Raw genomic sequence first — 23,391 nt, 5'->3', positions numbered from 1 at the left:
AGAGCCATTCTAGCACCTGAGGCAGAGGCCACAGAGCCATCCTCAGCGCCCGGGCCAACTTTGCTCCAATGGAGCCTTGGCTGCAAGAGGGGAAGAGAGAGACAGAGAGGAAGGAGAGAGGGAGTGGTGGAGAAGCAGATGGGCGCTTCTCCTGTGTGCCCTGGCCGGGAATCGAACCCGGGACTCCCACATGCCAGGCCGACGCTCTACCACTGAGCCAACCGGCCAGGGCCTAAGACTCACTCTTGATGCTTGTCTTGGTCATGTGATACATTTATCTGTCCCACCCTAAAGGCCGGTCTGTGAAAATATTTTCTGACATTAAACTGGTCCGTAGCCCAAAAAAGGTTGGGGACCACTGCTGTAGATGATTCAATGGAGAGGTTTCTATTTGCACTGTGCACTCCTCCCTAAGTATTTTGATTGGGATATTTTTGACACTTTTTCACTGTTGACATTATTTCTTATCTATAAAAGTAAGCTAACATAATGACTGACACATATCAAGTGTTCAGAAAATGCTTGTTTAATTATTAAAATAAATTAATATGTATTATGTTTAGCCTTTGCAATAAGAGTAAAAGTTCCTTCATGTCGAGGACCCAGTAATTAAAGTAGTCTCACACACACAGACTTTAGAATTAATACAATTCTGAGTTTACAGTTTATACTTAATAAATGCTTCTTGGGTCAATGAATAAAATGCTTTTCTCTCAAAAAAAGAAAAAAGGAATTCTTCTTAGCAGTTAATATTTCCCAGTATGGTATTGGGGATCACCTAAATTAAAATCACTTGAGATGCTTCTTAACAATGTTGATTCTTTAGCACATCACAGGTCTACTGGAATCAGCATTTTGTGGGAGTGAGATTGGGTTGGTAGGAAAAAGGGCCAGAAATATGCACTTTTAACAAGTGCCTCAGATGATTCTGATGCTCCTAGAAGTCAGAGCTCCACCACCCTAGGTACAAGGTAGGAGTAACAAATAAGGCTCATAAAGGGAGCAAAATGAGCATGGACCTTGGAGCCAGATCGCCTGGGCTCATCAAACTCTACCACTTACTAAATGTATGCTCTGAGCATGCTAGTCAGCCGCCTATGCCTCAGTTTCCTGGTCTACAAAATGGGAAGAGTGGTATGATTATCCTATAAGGTTGTGGTGAGGATTAAATGAGTTAGTACCTGTAAGGTTCTTAGAACAGAGCCTGACAGTGTAAACACTATGTGTATGTTTGCCATAATCAGAATTATAAGTATTCTCTGTCCAACAAAAATAGTTCATTTCTTTATGAAACCTGTATTATTATAGAAAACCTAATCCACAGAGTTTGTCTTTGCTTCATTTCTCCTTTTCTGTTTTAAAGACATAGACACTTTAGGATATTGCCTTATTGCAGAGAAACCTGGAAAAAGAAAGCTTAGATCTTAGACCACGTGCTGATGAACCAGGGATCAGTATTAAACCTTTGGTACAACTTCTCCATAATTAAAATCACATAAAAAGGGCAGGGATTCAAAATGAGTTTAACATGTTTTCTTACTTACCAGAAAGTTTGTGTAGCTACAAAGTCGTAACAAGACACAAAGCCTGCCCTGGCCGGTTGGCTCAGCGGTAGAGCGTCGGCCTGGCGTGCGGGGGACCCGGGTTCGATTCCCGGCCAGGGCACATAGGAGAAGCGCCTCCACCCCCCACTCCCCCTCCTTCCTCTCTGTCTCTCTGTTCCCCTCCCACAGCCAAGGCTCCATTGGAGCAAAGATGGCCCGGGTGCTGGGGATGGCTCCTTCGCCTCTACCCCAGGCGCTAGAGTGGCTCTGGTCGCGGCAGAGTGACGCCCCTCCAGGCAGAGCATCGCCCCCTGGTGGGCAGAGCGTCGCCCCTGGTGGGCGTGCCGGGTGGATCCCGGTCAGGCGCATGCGGGAGTCTGTCTGACTGTCTCTCCCCATTTCCAGCTTCAGAAAAATACAAAAAAAAAAAAAAAAAAAAAAAAAATAGACACAAAGCCTATTGTAGGAACAATCTTATAGCTAAGTCATCTCCTGTCTCAAGTCTCTGTAGAGATCATGTTGACTCCAGGGCCTCTTCTTCCTTCCTACTCTAGTCTCCAGGAGTTTTGCGAGACTCTGATACATAGGAAACATCCCCAAGACCAAACCAGTGAGTTTAGAGCTCCTCATATCCTTCCCATTCTTGAGTGAGATGAGCTTTGGCAACTGATGCCTCGAGGACAGATCCTTGACAGCAGGTGTGCCTGGGAAGTTTAAGGACAGTTTTTCTACAATGGGCTTCTGGTTGGCATATGTATCCAGTCTGGATATGATTAATTGACTTAAAATTAGGTGTTCTTCTCCTCATCATGTGACTCCTGGAAAGTTACTTAAGATTAGAATTTTTATTTCTCTATTTGTAAAAAGTAACTTACAATGTCTGTTAGTGCTAGGCAGAACTTCTAAGACAATTTAATATAACTCCTTAAATTTTTATAAAAGGACTAGATCCAGAGAGGTTAAGGAACCTACTTAAGGTCAAAGAGTTGGGTAAACAATAAAGCTTGTGCAATTTAGTTAATTCTGTTATCAACAAAAGCCTGAAATTGAGGAATTTTGCTTAAAAATTAAAATGCCATTGGAGGCCCTGGCCAATTAGCTCAGTTGGTTAGCTCAGTTGGTTAGTGTCAATCAGAAATGACAAGGTTATGGGTTCGATCCAAGTCAGGGCACACACAGGAAGCAACCAATGAATGCACAACCAAGTAGGACAACAAATGAATGCTTCCTTCTCTCTCTCTCTCTCTCTCTCTCTGTCTTTCTAAAATCAATCAATAAAAAATAATAAATGCCATTGGTATTTTAATTTGTTTTGAAGACCTAATTGCCTTTATCAAGTGATTTATGAATCAGGCAGCATTCCATCTAGTGATAGAAGGGTACTCTCATATTTTATTTTTTGGTATTTTTTTCACTTTAAATATGGAATACTTCTCATAAATTCGCATTTCATCCTTGAACAAGAGCCATGTTAATCTTCTCTGTATTGTTCCAGTTTTAGTATATGTGCTGGTGAAGTGGGCACTGTATTAATTACTTCTGATAAGTAGCTACTGAGTAAAAACATAAAAAACTATTTTCTAGTACTTAATCTAATGAGAATATAATAGTTTTGCTATTAAACATAAGGTATAAGATTTTTAAAGTTCCTTTGAATACATATATTTTATAATAATTTGGGATTATAATTTTAATTGATATATTAATAAATCAATTCTTTTAAAGTTGTAAGAATAGAATAAAGAACCCCTAGTGTTCACATTATAACATTATATGTATATATTTCTTTCTTTTTATTACGTGGGAGGCAGGAAGTCAGGGAGACAGACTCCTGCTGGTGCCCCCACCAAGACCCACCCGGCAATCCCTCTGGGGTGATGCTCTGCCACCTGGGGCTTGCTAGGCAACAGAGCTATTTTCGCACCTAAGGCGAGGCTATGGAGCCATCCTCAGCTCCCAGGGCCAACTTGCTTGAGCCATTCGAGCCATGGCTGCAGGAGGAGGAAAAGACAGAGAGAGAGAGAAAGATAGGAGGAGTAGGGGAAGGAGTGGAGAGTCATATGGTCACTTCTCCTGTGTGCCCTGACTGAAACTCAAACCCTGGACTTCCACATGCTGGGCTGATGCTCTACTGCTAAGCTGAGGCTCTCATATGTGCCTTGACCCGGGGACTCCTGCTGAGCCAGTGACCTCCTGCTTAAGCCAGTGATGTTGGGCTCAAGCCAGCAACCATGCAGTCATGTCTATGATTCCATGCTCAAGCTGGGGATTCCGCACTCAAGCCGGCAACCTCAGGGTTTCAAACCTGAGTCCTTAGCATCCCAGGCCAACACTCTATACACTGTGCCACCATGTGTCAGGCTATATATTTCTACATATACTTTCTATATATACTATGTTTTTGGAGCCATTTAAGAGTAAGTTGCAGATCCTGACCAGGCAGTGGCACAGTGGATGGAGTGTTGACTGGGACACAGAGGACCCAGGTTTGAGGCCCTGAGGTTGCCAGTTTGAGCACGGGCTTATCTGGTTTGAGCAAGGCTCACCAGCTTGAGCCCAAGGTTGCTGACTTGAGCAAGGGGTCACTTGGTCTGCTGTGGCCCCCTGGTCAGGGCACATATGAGAAAGCAATCAATGAACATCTAGGGTGCCGCAATAAAGAATTGATGCTTCTCAGCCCTGGCCGGTTGGCTCAGCGGTAGAGGGTCGGCCTGGCGTGCGGGGGACCCGGGTTCGATTCCCGGTCAGGGCACATAGGAGAGGCACCCATTTGCTTCTCCACCCCCCCCTCTTTCCTCTCTGTCTCTCTCTTCCCCTCTCGCAGCCAAGGCTCCACTGGAGCAAAGATGGCCCGGGCGCTGGGGATGGCTCCTTGGCCTCTGCCCCAGGCGCTAGAGTGGCTCTGGTTGCGGCAGAGCGACGCCCCGGAGGGGCAGAGCATCGTCCCCTGGTGGGCAGAGCGTCGCCCCTGGTGGGCGGGCCGGGTGGATCCCGGTCGGGCGCATGCGGGAGTCTGTCTGGCTGTCTCTCCCTGTTTCCAGCTTCAGAAAGATACAAAAAAAAAAAAAAAAAAAAAGAATTGATGCTTCTCATCTCTCACCCTTCCTGTCTGTCCCTATCTGTCCCTCTCTCTGTCTCTCCCTGTCACACACACACACACACACACACACACACACACACACACACACACACACAAGAGAGTAAATTGCAGACATAATGGCTTTCTAACCTTAATTCTTAACTGGAAAAAAAAATACCACACCCAGTAATCCAGTATCAGTCTTTTCAGCAACTCCCACTCAGACTGATAATAATTGTGGTTGATAGTATCATTTTTAAATTATAGCATCTTCTGACTTTAACAATGGTAGATAAAAATCTAGCTGCAAGAATGATTAATATAGTCTTTTAATTCAACAGATATTTACTAAAAAGTACATTGCTGCCCTAGTGGGTGGAGAATAAAACATCCATATTTTTTTCATTTGAGAGTTGCTAAATTCAACAAATTTTTCTCTTTTTTTTTATGCCCTATTTCCTTCCTATACACTGACGCATTTTCTTTTGCAGCCCTGGCTGGTTAGCTCAGTTGGTTAGAGCATGTTCCCAAAAAGCCAACATTGTGGTTTGGATTCCCAGTCGGGGCACATATGGGAAGCAACCAATGAATGTACAACTAAATGATACAACAAATGAATGTTTCTCTCTCTCTCTTTTCTTCTCTCTCTAAATCAGTAAATAAAAATTTAAAAAAGATTGCATTTTCTCATAAATTAATGATCAAAGGATCAAATCAGAGATGTAAAGTGACCAGTTCTGAGCCCTTCAAGGATTAAATTTGTTTTCTGCAGTTTTTTTATTGTGTTAGCTATTTCTGTTTTTGTTGAAGTTGGAATGAAATTGGAGGGCATCAAATAGGTCTTTAAGAAGTTTCTCTTTCCTGCTTCTATTTTTTATTTTTTTTATATGCCAGAGACAGTGAGAGACAGATAGGGACAGACAGACAGATAGGGGAGAGAGATGAGAAGATCAATTCTTCATTGCGGCACCTTAGTTGTTCATTGATTGCTATCTCATAAGTTCCTTGACTGGGAGGCTACAGCAGAGCAAGTGACCTCTTGCTCAAGCCAGTGAACTTGGGCTCAAGCCAGCGACCTTTGGGCTCAAGCCAGCGACCTTTGGGCTCAAGCCAGTGACCATGGGGTCATGTCTCACGCCAGCAATCCTGCACTCAAGCTGATAAGCCCATGTTCAAGCTGGCGACCTTGAGGTTTCAAACCTGGGTCCTCTACATCCCAATTCTGATGCTCTACCCACTACACCACCACCTGGTCAGGCAAGTCTTTCTTGCTTCTATTGCATTGTCGTCTTCTAAATGAAGTTAATAGTCAATGAATATTTGCAATACTAAGGAAACTCATTTGTCACCTTGAATACACATTCTATCTAGATCTCCACATGAATCCTGATTATTCTGACATTAATAGCCATAGATATCGTGAAATCATATTAAGAGTATAGTGCACAATTAAACACACATGCTCTTATAGTAAAACTGCCACAGACCTCTGAGTAGCAAAAGGAGGATGGAGGATAGGGGTCAATAATAACACTTGGCATTTACTTAAGTACACTGGATTCAGTGCTATCCTTTGAGAACAGAGCGCCCCTGCGTAGGAAGTTAGTTATCATCACTATATAGGTCAAGATACATAACCAGAGAACAAAATGTCCTGCCATAAGCCAAGCTCATCTCTACAAGCAAAAGAGTTTTATAGCAACAAGTTAAAAGCAACAATCAGACCTTTATTTCTGGTTTTAAGCACAAACATTTGGAACACACTTATTTCTCCTATTTAAGAGGACAAGTTTGTGAAAGATAGCTAAACTTTAGTTATAACCTCATCATTCTGTGCTTTCTGATGTGAAACAGCTTCTACCATGTGCCTAGAACAAGACTTTCTGTTTTAGTAATAGTTAATACTGTGAATGTACTGCCACCTTTCTGGTGCCAATGTGGCTTTGGTAATTAAGATCTGAAGAAAAATACTTTATAATGTGAACACAAGTGAAATGCACTTTATTTTTGTGTGCTGATAGTCAAAACATAAAAAAGGTAAAAAAGAATTTCAAGTAACCAATTGCCTGCTGTAGAAATATAGAGTTGCTGAATATATATTGAGCTCCCCTGGTATATGACACTCTATTATGTATTCATGAATGTGGAAACAAATTAAAAAGTAAATGATGCAGGCCCTGGCCGGTTGGTAGAGCGTCGGCCTGGCGTGTGGGGGACCCAGGTTCGATTCCTGGCTGGGGCACATAGGAGAAGCGCCCATTTGCTTCCCCACCCCTCTCCCCTCCTTCCTCTCTGTCTCTTTCTTCCCCTCCCGCAGCTGCGGCTCCATTGGAGCAAAGATGGCCCGGGCGCTGGGGATGGCTCCTTGGCCTCTGCCCCAGGTGCTGGAATGGCTCTGGTCGTGGCAGAGCGACGCCCCAGAGGGGCAGAGCATCGCCCCCTGGTGGGCAGAGTGTCGCCCCTGGTGGGCATGCCGGGTGGGTCCCAGTCGGGCGCATGCGGGAGTCTGTCTGACTGTCTCTCCCCATTTCCAGCTTCAGGGAAAAAAAAAAAAAGTAGATGATGCAATTTGATTAGCTTATACTATGATTTATTAAGCTATGATTTTTCCACAATATAATGTTTCTTTTCATATTTTGAGTGATGTGGGATAGCAACCAGTTAAGAATAAGAGCATTCAATATTAAACAAAAATTTTCCAGTATTTAAAAATAAAGAATACCCTGGGTGAGTAGCTCACTTGGTTAGAGCAATAATTGTTTGTTTTTTTTTAAGAAAAACTGGTTTAGTAAGGAGGAAGAGGTAAATTGATAAAGGACTTTAAGGCTCAGTTTACATAATATGCAGGATTTTAAAAATATTTTATTTATTCATTTTAGAGAGGAAAAAGAGAGAGAGAGAGAGTCAGCAGGAAGCATCAACTCTCATATGTGCCTTGACCGGACAAGCCCAGGGTTTCAAACTGGCGACCTCAGCATTCTAAGTCAACACTTTATCCACTGTGCCACCACAGGTCAGGCCTATAATGTACAGTTTCTGTGAAGAGTTGCTTTAAAGTTTTATGGAAAAGGACTTATATGTTCAAAACAGTGCTTAAGAAAGATGAATTGTGTTATAATAATAATAGCTAAGATTTATTGAACTTACTATATATGCCAGGTGCATATACAAGGGTGGGCAAAAGGTTTACAGTTGTGAGTATGTGAAACACAGGTTTATTCTTGTATTATTATGTATTAATTAATGTGTTATTTTTCATTCGAACAACTATAAACCTACTTTTTCCCACCTCTATATGTTCTTTATATGATATATTAGCCCATTTAATCTTTTTTTAACTTGAATTTATTGGGGTAACATTGATTAATAAAATTATGTAGGTTTTGCCTTGGCTGGGTAGCTGAGTTAGTTAAATCATTGTCCTGATACACCAGGGTTACCAGTTTGATCCCTGGTCAGGGATCATGCAAGAGTCAACTAATGAATGTTTGAATGGGGGAACAGCAGGTCAATGTTTCTCTCTCTTCCTCTCTTTCTCCTTCTCTTTCTCTTTCCCTTCCTTCCTTTCTCTCTAAAAAAATAAGTAAATTAAAAAAATTTAAATTACATAGGTTTCAGGTGTAGCATCCATATTACATCATCTATACACTGCACTGTGCATTCACAACCTAGACCATTTAATCTTTTTTTTTAGCAAGAGAGACAGACAGACAGACAGGGACAGACAGAGAGGAAGAGAAGCATCAAGTCATAGTTGTGGCACCTTAGTTGTTCATTGATTGCTTTCTCATATGTGCCTTTACTGGAGGCTCCAGCCACGTCAGTGAACTTGGGCTCAAGCCAGTGACCATGGGGTCATGTCTATGATCCCTTGCTCAAGCCAGCAACCCCATGCTCATGCTGGAGACCCCGTACTTAAGCCAGATGAGCCCACACTCAAGCTGGTGACCTCAGGGTTTGAGCCTGGGTCCTCAATGTCTCGGGCCAACACTTTATCCACTGCACCACCACCTGGACAAGTGAGATCGTTTAATCTTAAATCAACCCTATGAAGGAGAGTTATCTCTATAGTACAGACAAGGAAAGAGAGGCAAAAAGAAAAAATCTGTTAAAATAGGTCCCATTGCTCTAAATAGCAAACTTGGAATATGAGCTCAAGCAATCTGATTCTAAACCTAGCCTTCCTTCCCATCATGTGACATGGCCTCTCTTTCCCTACAGATATGCACCTATATGAGAGATAGCTATGAGGTTCCTTAGGAGGTTGTAATAGTCTGAAGCAGATAGTGATTAGACCCTGAGCTTGGACTGTGATCATAGCAAGGAAGAGATGAAACTAAGAAAAGTTCCCATTGGAGAACTAATCAGACTTGTTAGGTACATTTTAATGGAGATGAGAAAGATTAAAGAGGTAAGGATGATACTTATTTATATTATTTCATCCTCAAAATATTTACTGAACCCTTACTGTGTGAAAGGAGCTGTTAGGGGCTAGGGAAGAAACAGTAAACCAAATCGGCAGAGTCCCTGCACATGTAGAGCAAATTGTTATTAGTATAAAAACTGGTTATATATGCATAGACTTTGTCTAGAAGAAAACAAAACAAACTGGCAATACTTGTTGTTTAGGTAGGGAGCAAGGATGAAAGCAAAACCTCAGGCATTGTGCCTATTGAATATTAACACATAAATATGTTATCTATTTAAAAGTTATCATTATTTTAAAAAACCGAGTAATAAGACTTGTGCTCTCTACTAAGACAGATGTGTGTGTATGTGTAGATTTACCTGTGTATGCAAACACATATTTTCTTGTATGTGCACACTTCCTGGCAGTTCAGACAAGAAACTGGCAAAACTGGATGCCTCTGAGGAGGGGATTTGGAGGGTGGGGGATGGATGTAGGAGAGTGACTGAATTTCACCCTATTCCCTTTTGTGTCATTTGTATTTTTATTAATTTAGTTACGTAAAATAATAGGCAGAAATATTAATAGTAGAATCAATGGACTTTTGAAAATAATAAAAACATATGAACAGAGGTTTTATATAGAAAGTAAACCCCACAAACTTTTCATGTTTTATATGCTAGTATAATTTCTCCGAGTTGTAACTTTTACCAAATTTAACATTCGAAGAAAAAGTGTGTGTGTGTGCGCACATGCAGTGTAGGAGAACCAACAAGAACATTGGCGTCTGTAAAAATAAGGAAACTGCAATATTTTGGCTTTTGACTAATGTGGGAAGAACTCCTCAGCTATCAAAATTGTCTAGATAAGTTTCCCAAAAAAGCCTAAGGCAGTTTCACTTTGTACAATAGACCTCTGTTGAAACAGGTTCAGGTGGTGGCTACCTACACCTGCAGGCTTCAGGGTTGTGTGCTTTCTCATAGAACTGCCGAATGCTGACATGACAGCTTGCACTCGGTTTTGAATCTGAATTGATCCACTCAGTCCCAAACAAAATTTGGACCATGAAACCCCTTATTTTTTACAGAGAAGTAGGATGGCAAATTTAGTGTAACCATGATTAAAAAAATTAGTTTTCGGCCCTGGCCGGTTGGCTCAGTGGTAGAGCGTTGGCCTGGCGTGCGGGGGGACCCAGGTTCGATTCCCAGCCAGGGCACATAGGAGAAGCACCCATTTGCTTCTCCACCCCTCCGCCGCACCTTCCTCTTTGTCTCTCTCTTCCCCTCCCGCAGCCAAGGCTCCATTGGAGCAAAGATGGCCTGGGCGCTGGGGATGGCTCCTTGGCCTCTGCCCCAGGCGCTAGAGTGGCTCTGGTCGTGGTAGAGCGACGCCCGGGAGGGGCAGAGCATTGCCCCCTGGTGGGCAGAGCGTTGCCCCTGGTGGGCGTGCCCGGTGGATCCCGGTTGGGAGCATGCGGGAGTCTGTCTGACTGTCTCTCCCCATTTCCAGCTTCAGAAAAATACAAAAAAAAAAAAAAATTAGTTTTGGCCTGACCTGTGGTGGCACAGTGGATAAAGCATCAACCTGGAATGCTGAGGTGGCTGGTTCGAAACCCTGGGCTTGCCTGGTCAAGGCACATATGGGAGTTGATGCTTCCTGCTCCTCCCCTACTTCTCTCGCTCTCTCTCTCTCCTCTAAAATGAATAATTAAAATCTTTAAAAATTTTTAGTTTTGTGGCAAAATTTTTAACTTTCAGGGCTTAAAAAACAGATTCATTGAGGTATAATTGATATGTAATAAATTACACACACTAAAAAGTGAATAACTATAAATTTTGGTATGTGTATAGGTATGACCACAGTTGAGGTAATCAACTTATCTATCACCTCTAAAAATTTCCTTGTACCCTTTTTATAATCCTTCCCTTCAACCCATGCCTATAATTACAGAAAAGTTTCACATTTTCTAGAATTTACTTTGATTTTTCTCTTCAATGTCTGCTGTATTTTCTTGCTTTTTCCTTTTTTTATGGAACCCTTCACAAACTTGCTGTCATCCTTGCACAGGGGCCACACTAGTCTTCTCTGTATTGTTCCAATTTTCGTACATGTGCTGCTGAAGCAAGCACTTCTGCTTCTTTGCCTGCCAAGTAACTTTGTATTGGACAACAGTGTCAATTTTACCTTGTTCATTTCCTGAGCTTCGCGCTGGAATGTAGTTACATTACCTAAAACCAATTTTATCCTTTAGGGTCTTGCTTTGCAGGGACAAGGAAGCATTTGGTCAGGGCTAATTTTACCTTATGGCTACTAGGAACACGAGCTATTGCTAGCCTTATTAAGTGCCAGAGATCAATGCTCTTAATCCTCTCAGGTGAACTGTTTTTTTAGAGAGAAACAGGAAGAGAGAAAGATGAGAAACATCAACTTGTTGTGTCACTTTAGTTTTTGAGGCCAGGGTCAAGACAGCAATCTCAGGGTTTCAAACCTGGGACTTCAGTGTCCCAGGACAGCACTATCTACTGCACCACCACCGGTCAGGCCTTTCAGGTGAATCTTCCCTCTGCCTCTGGTAGTTTCACCACACACACACTGATCAATACATTGCTATTCAAGAAGAACCCTCTATAGATGTTCAAATTCTTTTTGTAGTCTGACCACACAGTGGCGCAGTGGATAGAGTGTCAGACTGGGATGCAGAAGGACCCAGGTTCGAGACCCCAAAGTCACCAGCTTGAGCGTAGGCTCATCTGGTTTGAGCAAGGCTCACCAGCTTGGACCCAAGGTCGCTGGCTCGAGGAAGGGGTTACTCAGTCTGCTGAAGGCCCACGGTCAAGGCACAAATGAGAAAGCAATCAATGAACAACTAAGGTGTAGCAACAAAAAACTAATGATTGATGCTTCTCATCTCTCTCCATTCCTGTCTATCCCTCTCTCTGACTCTCTCTCTGTCTCTGTAAAAAAAAAAAAAAATTCTTTTGTGTATTCTTCCTCTTTGGTACTCTATCCTGTGAACTCAAGCTGTATTGGCCTCCCTGAACACACAATTCTTTTTTTTGTTTTTTTGGGGGTCTTTTTTACAGAGACAGAGAGAGAGTCAGAGAGAGGGCTAGACAGGGACAGACAGACAGGAACGGAGAGATGAGAAGCATCAATCATAAGTTTTTCCTTGTGCATTGTGACACCTGAGTTGTTCATTGATTGATTTCTCATATGTGCCTTGACCGTGGGCCTTTAGCAGACCGAGTAACCCCTTGCTCGAGCCAGCAACCTTGGGTCCAAGCTGGTGAGCTTTTGCTCAAACCAGATGAGCCTGCACTCAAGCTGGCGACCTTGGGGTCTCGAACCTGGGTCCTCAGCATCCCAGTCCAACACTCTGTCCACTGCGCCACAGCCTGGTCAGGTGACCACACAATTCTTAAGTACTCAATCCTGTGTTACAGCCTAGAGTCTTTTCATGTAGTACATTAGGTTAATTATTTGCCTTGTTTATTTCCCTTCCCTTTGGAGTTCACTTTCCTTCATTGCCTGTTCACTCAAAAGAAATTGTTTTATATATATTGCTCAGTTTTTTAGTTTTTAGCCTTTTCCCATTACTCCACTTGTCCAGAAACAGAAGTTTATCTTCAACTTCTAAAGAAATAATGTGCTTTTAAACATCTTTGATCTTCATGTCCCACAAGGCACTTGAGTGTTTGAGAAATGACTGGCACTAAAAGATGGGAGAGGATTCTGGGAGAGCAGAATAGCTTTCCTCTCACCAAGCAGTACTTTATGATCCACCCTATCTTATCTTCTCTTCCTACATTCACCCGTACAATGTCTACTTGCCTGAAAGCCTGTGTCACTGATTACTAAGTGACAGTAATCCCAGCTAATTTTTTTGAAAGTCAACCTACTTGGGCAGTTTGTTTCTTCCTTCCTTTAATATTAAATGCCTCTATGTGCCAGGTATATTATTCTAGATACTTGGTGTATTAGGTATCTGTACTATGTAACTATCCCCAAATTTAACAGCTTAATATGTATAAGCCTTGTTTCTCACAATTTCTCTGAAATCTGGGAGCTGCTTAATTGGGTGATTCTGGGCCAGGGTGTCACAAGGGTGCAGCAGGCAAGATGTTGACTAGGACATCTAGGCTTGACTGGATCTAGTGGATTTATATCCTATATGCCTTTTCCAAGATGCTTTTAATAATCTATCTTTGGAAGTTATACTCTATAACAGGGGTCGGGAATCTTTTTGGCTGACAGAGCCATAAACGCCACATATTTAAAAATGTAATTCCATGAGAGCCATATAACGACCCATGTACGTTACGCATTATCCAATAAAAATTTGGTGTTGTCCCAGAGGACAGCTGTGATTGGCTCCAGCCACCCTCAACCATGAACATGAGCAGTAGGAAATGAATGGATTGTAATACATGAGAATGTTTTATATTTTTAACGTTATTATTTTTTTATTAAAGATTTGTCTGCGAGCCAGATGCAGCCATCAAAAGAGCCACATCTGGTTCACGAGCCATAGGTTCCCGACCCCTGCTCTATAACTTCTGCAATATCTTATTGGCTACATAAGTCAGTCCTATCACTGTGGGAATCACTGGGGCCCATCTCAAAAGCTGGCCTTTGTACCAGGAAAATAAAGAAAGAAAACAGATGACGGATCCCTGCTCTAAAAGTTTACCTTCTAATAGAAGCAAGTAGACCAGGGGTCAGGAACCTATGGCTCACGAGCCAGGTGTGGCTCTTTTGATGGCTGCATCTGGCTCGCAGACAAATCTTTAATAAAAAAATGTTAAAAATATAAAACATTATCATGTATTACAATCCATTTATTTCCTACTGCTCATGTTCATGGTTGCGGGTGGCTGGAGCCAATCACAGCTGTCCTCTGGGACAACACCAAATTTTTATTGGGTAATGTGTAACGTACATGGATTGTTGTATGGCTTGCATGGAATTACATTTTAAAATAGGTGGCGTTCATAGCTCTCTCAGCCAAAAAGATTCTCAACACCTGAGCTAGACAATAAACATAATTATCAGTTATCTAATGAAAAACAAAGATTAAGAACCAATAGAACTTTTTTGGTGTTTAAAACAGAAAGTTCAGGATAGGTATTATTGAGATATTGAAACAGACTTAAGTTAGTGAGGGTGTGAGCTATGTAGGTAAGGAAGAGTATTCTTGGGCACAGTAAGTGCAAAGGTCCTAAGACAGAATCATGCCTGGTATTAGAAAGGAGCTAGTGTACTTGGAGTGTGGTGAGCAAGAGGAAAGCAGATGAGCTTAGAGAGGACAGATTTTATAAGGCCCTGTGGCCCATCGGAAGGACCTTAGCTTGAAATTGAGTGAAATGGGGAACTACTGGGCACAGGGTGTTATACTCTTTTTATTCCCTCACTGTGTCTTGCACTGTCTTGCACTTCTGTTAGATAAAAATCCATGGATTGATGTCAGTGGGAGCCATATGTGAGAATGCTCTGACTTAAAAGAGTTATATACTAATAGTGACAACATTTGGGTAGGCCCAGGGCAACCAGAGGGGAAGTTTTGAGGCAGATGGAACATAGTGAAACTTTCAGACTTCAGCACATAGCTAAAACCAGTGTAGAAATACCATTAAAATAATTCATGCCCTGACAGGTGGTGCAGTGGATAGCGTGTCATCCTGGAGCACCGAGGTTGCTCGTTCAATCCCGGGGTTGCTGGCTCAATCCTGAGGTGCGCTGTCTAGATGCCAAAGTTGTCAGTTGGAGCCTGGATCAGAGCACATATGAGAAGCAATTAGTGGCACAATTAAGTGGAACATTGAGTTGATGCTTCTCTTTCTCCTTTCTCAAAAAAAAAATTATTACGTATTATTATTCACAAATTTAGTAGTGATTTAATTTTAACAAATATTTTGCTGCAAGGTTCTCTTTACAAGTTGCCTCCAATACTTAAAAATAGGTCTTTAGTCCCATTGCCTTGTTCATTCATTTGAATGGAAATAAAGTCCCTTTTGTTCATAGCTTTATATATATATAAGTATATATTATGACCACATAGGAAGTAGTATATCACAAATATTATGTCATTTACTTTTAATTTTTTTAATTAAATTAAATTTTTAGTGAGAGAAAGAGAGAGGGAGAGAAAGAGGGACAGACAGGAAAGGAGAGAGATGAGAAGCATCAACTCATAGTTGTGGCACCTTAGTTGCCAGCAACCATGGGATAATGTCTATGATTCCACACTCAAGCTGGTGACCTCACCCGCAAGCCAGATAAACCCAAGCTTAATTCAAGCCTGGGTCCTCAGTGTCCCAGGTTAACACTATCCACTGTGCCATCGCCTGGTAAGGTTAGTGATATTTGTTTTTTTTTTTTTTTTGTTTTTTTTTAAGACTTTATTCATTATAGAGAGGAGAGAGAGAGAGAGAGAGAGAAAGGGGGGAGGAGCAGGAAGCATCAACTCCCATATGTGCCTTGACCAGGCAAGCCCAGTGTTTTGAACTGGCAACCTCAGTGTTTCCAGGTTGACACTTTATCCACTGCGCCACCACTGGTCAGGCCGATATTTGTTTTTAAAAGGCAAAAGATTTATGCGATTTGAAGAGAAACCAGAGTATGCTATTTGTTTTTAAAAAGGGGAATTTTAAATATTAAGACTTGGTAACTTGGTAAAAAAAAAAACTGATCAAATTTCCTTTCAGGACACAGAAGTAACTAGATTAGGGATTTATTGATCCTAATCGTTGGGAGTAAGGTTAGATTGGGAAGAAACTCCTTTAATTGGGTTCTACAATGTCTTGCAGCAGTCTTGCCCTATTATAGTAATAATGATGACTATTTGAAATGAGATGATCTACTTTTCAGCTCTAAGAACTTTTTGTTCTAGGATGTGGGTGTTGTCCCATTTCCTTACTTCATACGTGTTTTAATATTTTAGAATTGTCCAATAAAAACTTCTAAAAATTACCCAGAATTATTTTGCCTCTCCTTTGGACAGGTAGTACCAGCACTCAGATGTTGTTGGAACTAATGACCTAATGAACAAGTGAGCTTTGTGGTGGGTATAGCATTTGGCCCCAAATTTCATTTGGATCCCTGTTTCTTTTATCAGGACGACCTGACTTCTACAAAGACAGGAAAATGACCCTCAAGTCATGTTTCCCCTTTCCCATTCCCTGGTTTGTACACAGAGCTCTAGATCAGGCTACAAAGAAGATGCTGACTGATATAAACCCCAAACTGTTTTCAGTTTGCAACCAGGTAATTACCAGAAACTGAGGGCAAGCATTTAGTTTTTATGACTATTTGACAGAGTAATTTTGTCTACTGAATTAATTTAAAAAATCAGGCTGCATCTATTTAAAAATTCATTTTCATAGGTATTGACTTGTTATAGTTTACAAAGTCATCAGTCTGTGACAGATTAGGAAAAACTGGTCTTTCATGTCAAAAATTTAATAGTTACTCTTCTGGATGACCACTTTACCTCAGATGCCATCAGAAAAATGCCGATTCCTGTCTCAACCCAACCTTGCTTTCTTGAATTTGTGAATGCCATTAGCCTCAGTCTTGGAACCTCCAGATCGTATAGCTTGATCTCCATTCTATTTCTGCATCAGGGCTAAAGTCCATATACTCAGTTCAGCATGGTTCCACAGGGCAGTCTACCCAATGGGGGCTCTAATTGACATGCAACTTACCATCCCTGTGTGGTATAGATTATGGTAGGTGGCTCAAAGGAATCAGGAAGCAACAGCAGGAACACTTGTGTGTATGTGTTCTTTATTAAACTTATATTTGAGGAAAAGAGAAACACTGACTTGCAGTTTCACCATCATTTACTCATTAGTTGATTGTTGTGTGTGCCCTGAGTGGGGGTCGAGCGCACAACCCTAGCACATCAGGGCATTCCAACCAAGCTAATGGACCAGGGCTGCTGTTATTGTTTTACTAATTTTCAGAGAGAAATGTAGAGAGAAACATCAGTTTTGTTGTTCTATGTATCCATGCCACTACTGGTCAATTCTTGTATGTGCTCTAACAGGGAGGTCAACCCACAACCTTGGATTATCAGTATGATGATCTAACCAACTGAACCACCCAGCCAGGGCCTTGTTATTATTATTTTTTTTTTTTTTATTTTTTTATTTTTTCATTTTTCTGAAGCTGGAAACAGGGAGAGACAGTCAGACAGACTCCCGCATGCGCCCGACCGGGATCCACCCGGCACGCCCACCATGGGGCGACGCTTTGCCCACCAGGGGGCGATGCTCTGCCCATCCTGGGCGTCGCCATGTTGGCGACCAGAGCCACTCTAGCGCCTGAGGCAGAGGCCACAGAGCCATCCCCAGCGCCCGGGCCATCTTTGCTCCAATGGAGCCTTGGCTGCGGGAGGGGAAGAGAGAGACAGAGAGGAAAGCGCGGTGGAGGGGTGGAGAAGCAAATGGGTGCTTCTCCTGTGTGCCCTGGCCGGGAATCGAACCCGGGTCCTCCGCACGCTAGGCCGACGCTCTACCGCTGAGCCAACTGGCCAGGGCGTTATTATTTTTTTAGAGAGAGAGGGACAGACAGGAAGGGAGATGAGAAGCATCGATTCTTTGTTGCGGCACCTTAGTTGTTCATTGACTGCTTTCTCATATGGGCCTTGATGGGGGGCTACAACAGAGCAAGTGACCCCTTGCTCAAGCCAGAGACCGTGGGGTTTTGAACCTGTGTCCTCTGTGTCCCAGGCCGATGCTCTATTTACTGTGCCACCACCTGGTTGGGCAAGGCCTTGTCATTCCTATTTTCTACTCAGTTCATGTATATTGTAGAGGCATACCCATAAATTCATCATCAAGATGACACTGTAGAACCTATTATTCCACATTCTGTGCAATTTATAAATGGCTATTGTACATGCACTAAAAACAAAAATGGTGGCTAATTATTATTGTTATAGTACTTGCTTTATCAGTTAATTTTTTCTTTTTTTTTGTAACAGAGACAGAGACAGAAAGAGATAAATGGGCAGGGAGATGAAAAGCATCAATTTTTTGTTGCAGCTCCTTAGTTGTTCATTGATTGCTCTCATAGGTGCTTTGACTGAAGGGCTATAGCAGAGTGAGTGACCCCTTGCTCAAGCCAGCAAAGTTGGGCTTAAGCCAGTGACCATGGGGTCATGTCTATGATCCCACGCTCTAGCCTGCAACCTAGGGATTTTGAACCTGTGTCCTTTGTGTGCCAGTTCAACACTCTATCCACTATGTCATCACCTAGTCAGGCTACTCAGTTAATTTTTTAAAAGATTTTTATTTATTGATTTTACAGAGAGGAGAGGGAGTGCAGAGCGAAAAGAATCAACTCATAGTTGTTTCACTTTAGTTGTTCATTGATTGCTTGTTGTGTGTGCCTTGACTGGGCAAGCCCAGGGTGTTGAACTGCCGACTTCAGTGTTCCACGTTGATGCTTTATCCACTGCTCCTCACAGGCCAGGCTCAGTTAATATTTTATAAAAATGTTATCATGACAACAGATTTATAAGTTCTGATAGCTTCAACATGTTTCAACTATGATTATCCCCTATCTGTGCACAGGTTTTTATTTCCCTTGTATTAAGTAACTCTTAAATTTTAATAAACTTAAGTTTTCAAGAAAAGTTAAATATTCTTTATGAAGTGTAAATCATCTCATAATCCTGGTCTAGCAAATCTGGGTTTCTTTATCCACATTGGCTCAAACTCAATGTAACAAAATGTAAACCTATTATCTTGTCCCAATCCTCCTCCCTTACCTGTCACTAGAACCAAGTGAGAAAACTGTCTTCTACTCTTTACCACTCTGTGCTCATTATTCATTATTTCTGCAACTTCATGTTAGCCCTGATTATTAAATTTTAAAAAATTTTTATTTTAGAAAGAGGAGAGAGAAGCGGGGTAGGAGTGGGAAGCATCAACTTGTAGCAGTTGCTTCTCCTATGAGCCCAGACTGGGCCAGCCTGGGGTTTCAAACTAGCAACCTCAGCATTGCAGGCCAACGCTTAATCCTTTGTGCCACCACAGGTCAGGCCATTTAAATTTTTTTTTTTTAAGAGAGAAGCATCAATTCGTTGTTTCACTTATAGTAATCTTAATTGGTCTCCTGGCATCCAGCCTACCTTTTTGCAATCCATTTTGAAGCTCCCTCCAGGATTATCTTTTTGGTCCCTTTAACTTTTCTGCAAAACTGTCATATATTTTTCTTATCAGAAATCTTTAGCTAAGAACAATTTCAAGGAGAAAATGAACAGTGAGCTGCCAGTAGCCAATATTCCTGGTAAAAGAATCAGTGAGTTGGTCCTGAAGGCAGGAATGGAGGGAGAAATGAAATCCAAGTTTAGCATCCACAATCTTTCCACCACCATTGTAAACATTTCCCCATCTCTCCTTTTAGCACCTTCACCTAGATGGATTCTTTAATTTTTTAGAGCAAACAATTCACCTTGATCTTTGAGAAAAGATCTCGCTTACTGTTTAGTTGGTTCCTGGAGCTGTTTGTTGAGATGGTCTCTTCTATTTCCCAAACTCCCTACACAAGACACTCTTCTGTGCTCTTGCAACACATGCCTCTATCATGATTTAGGTCTTCTCTATTAGGATGAGATCCTTGAAGGGGTTGGGACTATGGCTCCTTTTTATAGTCTCAGCATCTAGGACTATAACCGGCATTTACTAGTACCCTAATTTCCGATATCTAGATTGTAATTCCACACTTTGTATATGGTTGTTTTGAAAACTTCAAGGTAAAAATGCATTACCAGATTTCTCCATGAGAACCATTTTCAAGGCTACCAGCATTGGCTTTTCTCCCCTTATTTTGCAATCTTTGAATCCCTATCAGGAATGATCAGGAAAAATGGGTGAGTGGGAGATATCATTAATCAGCCTGGAGCACCAGTCAAGGACATTAAGGGGTCAATGAAGGCAGCACCTCTAACTTCCAGGGTTCACCTCAAAGTCCCTTACTACTAAAATTCTAAAGTTGAAGCCAAAATAAGCAAATATGCTATAAAGGATGGGGAAATAATTCTTGAATTGTAAATAAACTAGGTGAAGTAACTGAATTTCCAAGAGTTATGTTAGGTATAAAAGGGAAATTTATTTAGAAAATATTTAGCTTTGACAGCAGTGATTAAGAAAATGAACCAAGACCCTGGAAGGTTGGCTCAGTGGTAGAGCATCGGCCTGGCGTGCAGAAGTCTGGGGTTCAATTCCCGGCCAGGGCACACAGGAGAGGAGCCCATCTGCTTCTCCACCCCTCCCCCTCTCTTTCCTCTCTGTCTCTTTCTTCCCCTCCCACAGCCAAGGCTCCATTGGAGCAAAGTTGGCCCGGGTGCTGAAGGTGGCTCCATGGCCTCTGCCTCAGGCGCTAGAATGGCTCTGGTTGCAACAGAGCAATGCTCCAGATGGGCAGAGCATCGCCCCCTGGTGGGTGTGCTGGGTGGATCCTGGTCGGGTGCATGCAGGAGTCTGTCTGACTGCCTCCCCGTTTCCAACTTCAGAAAAATAAAAAAATTTAAAAAAAAAATTAAGAAAATGAACCAGCATTTGAACACTGAGAAATTTGGGCAGTTATTTTTTTTCTCTCAAGTAGCAAAGATCGTTTTATTGGGTTGGATGTGGAGCACGCAATAGTCCAAGATGCAAAAGGGCAGACTTCTTCCTACAGCGCACGCTCAGCAGAGTTGGGGCATGGAATGGGATCTGGTGGAACTCCAGTCAATGACAAATCTGTAAGACCAAACCAGCAGGTGGGAACGGGAAAGGGCCAGCCCCACTGCTCCCACCTGGATGCAGCAGCACCAGTCTCTAGACCTGGAAGGCATGCTCTGGATATCATGAAGACTGGGAAGCAGGTTATGCTGGTGAACAGCACTGGGTCTGACATGTCCTTTAACCATCACTTGGTACATTTTACAGCGTAAGTTCAAGGAAAATACACAGGCTGAGATGGGAAGTAGCGTGCATAACAGGGGGGAGGACAGGGCAGAGCGTGGCAGGGGTGGGGACAAAGGTAGAAGGCACCTATGCAGGGGGCGTTAAAGTTAAATGTCCCGGATCCCAGTCTGAGCTCTCACCCTCGCGGTCCCCATTTACTCCTGGTTGCTCTTCATGGCAATATTTTGTCATTGCTTATTTAGGCAGTACAAAGGTCTTCTGTCACAATAATCTGTTCTGAGGGGTACTCCCACATGGGCAAATAGACTGAAGGATGTCAATTGGATGTTTTACACGCTCATCATATAAGTCAATTGAAATTGCTTTTGTTTCAAAAATCTGCCATCTTGCCTGACCAGGAGGTGGCGCAGTAGATAGTGTTGGCCTGGGATGCTGAGGACACAGGTTCAAAACCCCGAGGTCACTGGCTTGAGTGCAGGACCATAGACATAACCCCCCTGGTTGCTGGCTTGAGCAAGGAGTCACTGGCTCAGCTGGAGACCCCTGGTCAAGGCACATGAGAAAGCAATGAACTAAAATGCCACAACTAAATTGATGCTTATCATCTTTGTCTGTCCCTCCATCTCTTTTCTAAAAAAAATAATCTGCCATCTTCTGTTTCCGCCATCACCATCACCTTAGCCAGTGATGCACAGTGGAAACCTGGGCTGTTACTTTAAACAACATATTTGTCTCCATGTTTTAGGGGCTCTTTCAATCCTAAGGTTCCATTACTAAACTCCCGAAAGACAATAGTATCTTCACAGGAGAGACTATATAAACCTCAGTGGGTGGGGAGATAAGGGCACCTGACAAGATTCAATACCCGTTCATGAGAAAAACAAAGCAAACTATAGACAAGATTATGTAAGATATCATCTACATAAAACCAACAGCAAACATTCTTGATGTAATACTGATTGTCTTCCACCTAAAACTGGAAGGAAGCGTATGGCCTTCTACAGGACAAGCACAAGACTGAGGCAAAGCCACTAGGGAGCCGAAAGCAAGGATGCACTCCTTCATATGCCTACTGCCACCTTCCTGAGTTATCTTCCTTAATTTTGTTCCCTAGGCTACCTGCTTACCTCACCTTACTCACAGCCTGCTCTTTTTATCACTTAAACTCAACATATATTACAGGTGCTAACCAGTTGTAATAAGAAAACAAAACAAGAAATAGTGACTTTGGAAAGGTCTCATGATGCAAGATTAAAAAATAATCTATAAACCAGCAACTAGGAAATTTGATACTAGCATCAAGAAACCTAAAATATTTATTAAAAATCATGCAAGCCTGACCAGTGGTGGCGCAATGGATTGAGCATTGGTCCCAGACAGGCTCAGTGATAGCCTGTCAATGCACATGCCACCGAACATGCAAGACAAAGCATCATACGAAACATTGCTGAGAAAAATCACTTAAGAAATGTGAATACCGTAACACCCAGAAGCCACAAAAAATATGTATATGCAAAAGCTCACAGCAGCTTTATTCATATTTCCCCAAACCAGAAACCAGTAAAATGTTTATTAATAGAATGTATAAACAAATTGTAGCATATTCATACAACAGAATATTAACCTTAGCAATACATGGTTCAACCTCTCAAAAACTTTATGCTAAATGAAAGCACTATATAAGAGTTTATATGATTCAATTTACATTAAAGTTCTAGAGGGAGAAATGAAATCCTAGTCTATAGCGGAAAAAGATACAAGAGCAGTTAACTTGGGGATTGAGAGGAATGCATAGTTGCCTAAATAGAGGTGAGTGAACCTGTTGTCCTGATAATGGCAATGATCTAAAAAGTATACCACTTCCCAAAATTGCAGTTAAGATGTGTGTGTAATGAATAAACAAATATGAAAGCAAAGGTGGTGGTTTCTGAAGCGAGGGTATGAAGGTTCAATGTACTATTATTTTACTTGGTACATTGAAAAATTCTCCAATTAATAGCATCAGGAAATGATGGATTGCAGTAAGAGTTGGAGAATTCAGTTTTGTGGTAAGAATCTGGACACTTGTCATCATGTAAAGAATTAACAAAGCTGCCCGACTAGGTAGTAGTGCAGTGGATAGTGTTGGCCTGGGATGCTGAGGACCCAGATTTGAAACCCTGAGGTTGCTGGTTTGAACGTGGGCTCACCAGCTTGAGCACAGGATCATAGACATGATCCCATGGTTGTTGGTTTCAGCAAGAAATCATTGGCTCAGCTGGAGTCCTCTCCCCCCAGGTCACGGCACATGAGAAAGCAATCAATGAACAATTAAAAGTTCCAACTATGAGTTGATCATTCTCACTTCTCTTTCCTCTAAAAGAAAAAAAAAATTAACAAAGCAGACCCTAAGAAGAGAGGTGGGAAGAAAAAAAGTGAAAAAATAGTGGGAAGAAAAGTAAA

The 23,391-nt window shown here is 42.0% G+C and overlaps 2 non-coding genes across 2 annotated transcripts; both read right to left on the bottom strand.

The window, feature by feature from the left end:
- Positions 1-2,962: 2,962 nt before the first annotated feature.
- LOC136316506 (U6 spliceosomal RNA) lies at positions 2,963-3,069 on the bottom strand. Its single transcript, XR_010727738.1, has one exon. It is a non-coding gene; the product is annotated as a U6 spliceosomal RNA (small nuclear RNA).
- Positions 3,070-11,054: 7,985 nt separating this feature from the next.
- LOC136316511 (U6 spliceosomal RNA) lies at positions 11,055-11,160 on the bottom strand. Its single transcript, XR_010727742.1, has one exon. It is a non-coding gene; the product is annotated as a U6 spliceosomal RNA (small nuclear RNA).
- Between the last annotated feature and the right edge of the window lie 12,231 nt (positions 11,161-23,391).

Source organism: Saccopteryx bilineata, chromosome 12 (assembly GCF_036850765.1).
Source record: "Saccopteryx bilineata isolate mSacBil1 chromosome 12, mSacBil1_pri_phased_curated, whole genome shotgun sequence".
NCBI classification, from domain to species: domain Eukaryota; kingdom Metazoa; phylum Chordata; class Mammalia; order Chiroptera; family Emballonuridae; genus Saccopteryx; species Saccopteryx bilineata.
This window is presented reverse-complemented; position numbering and strand designations above follow the sequence as displayed.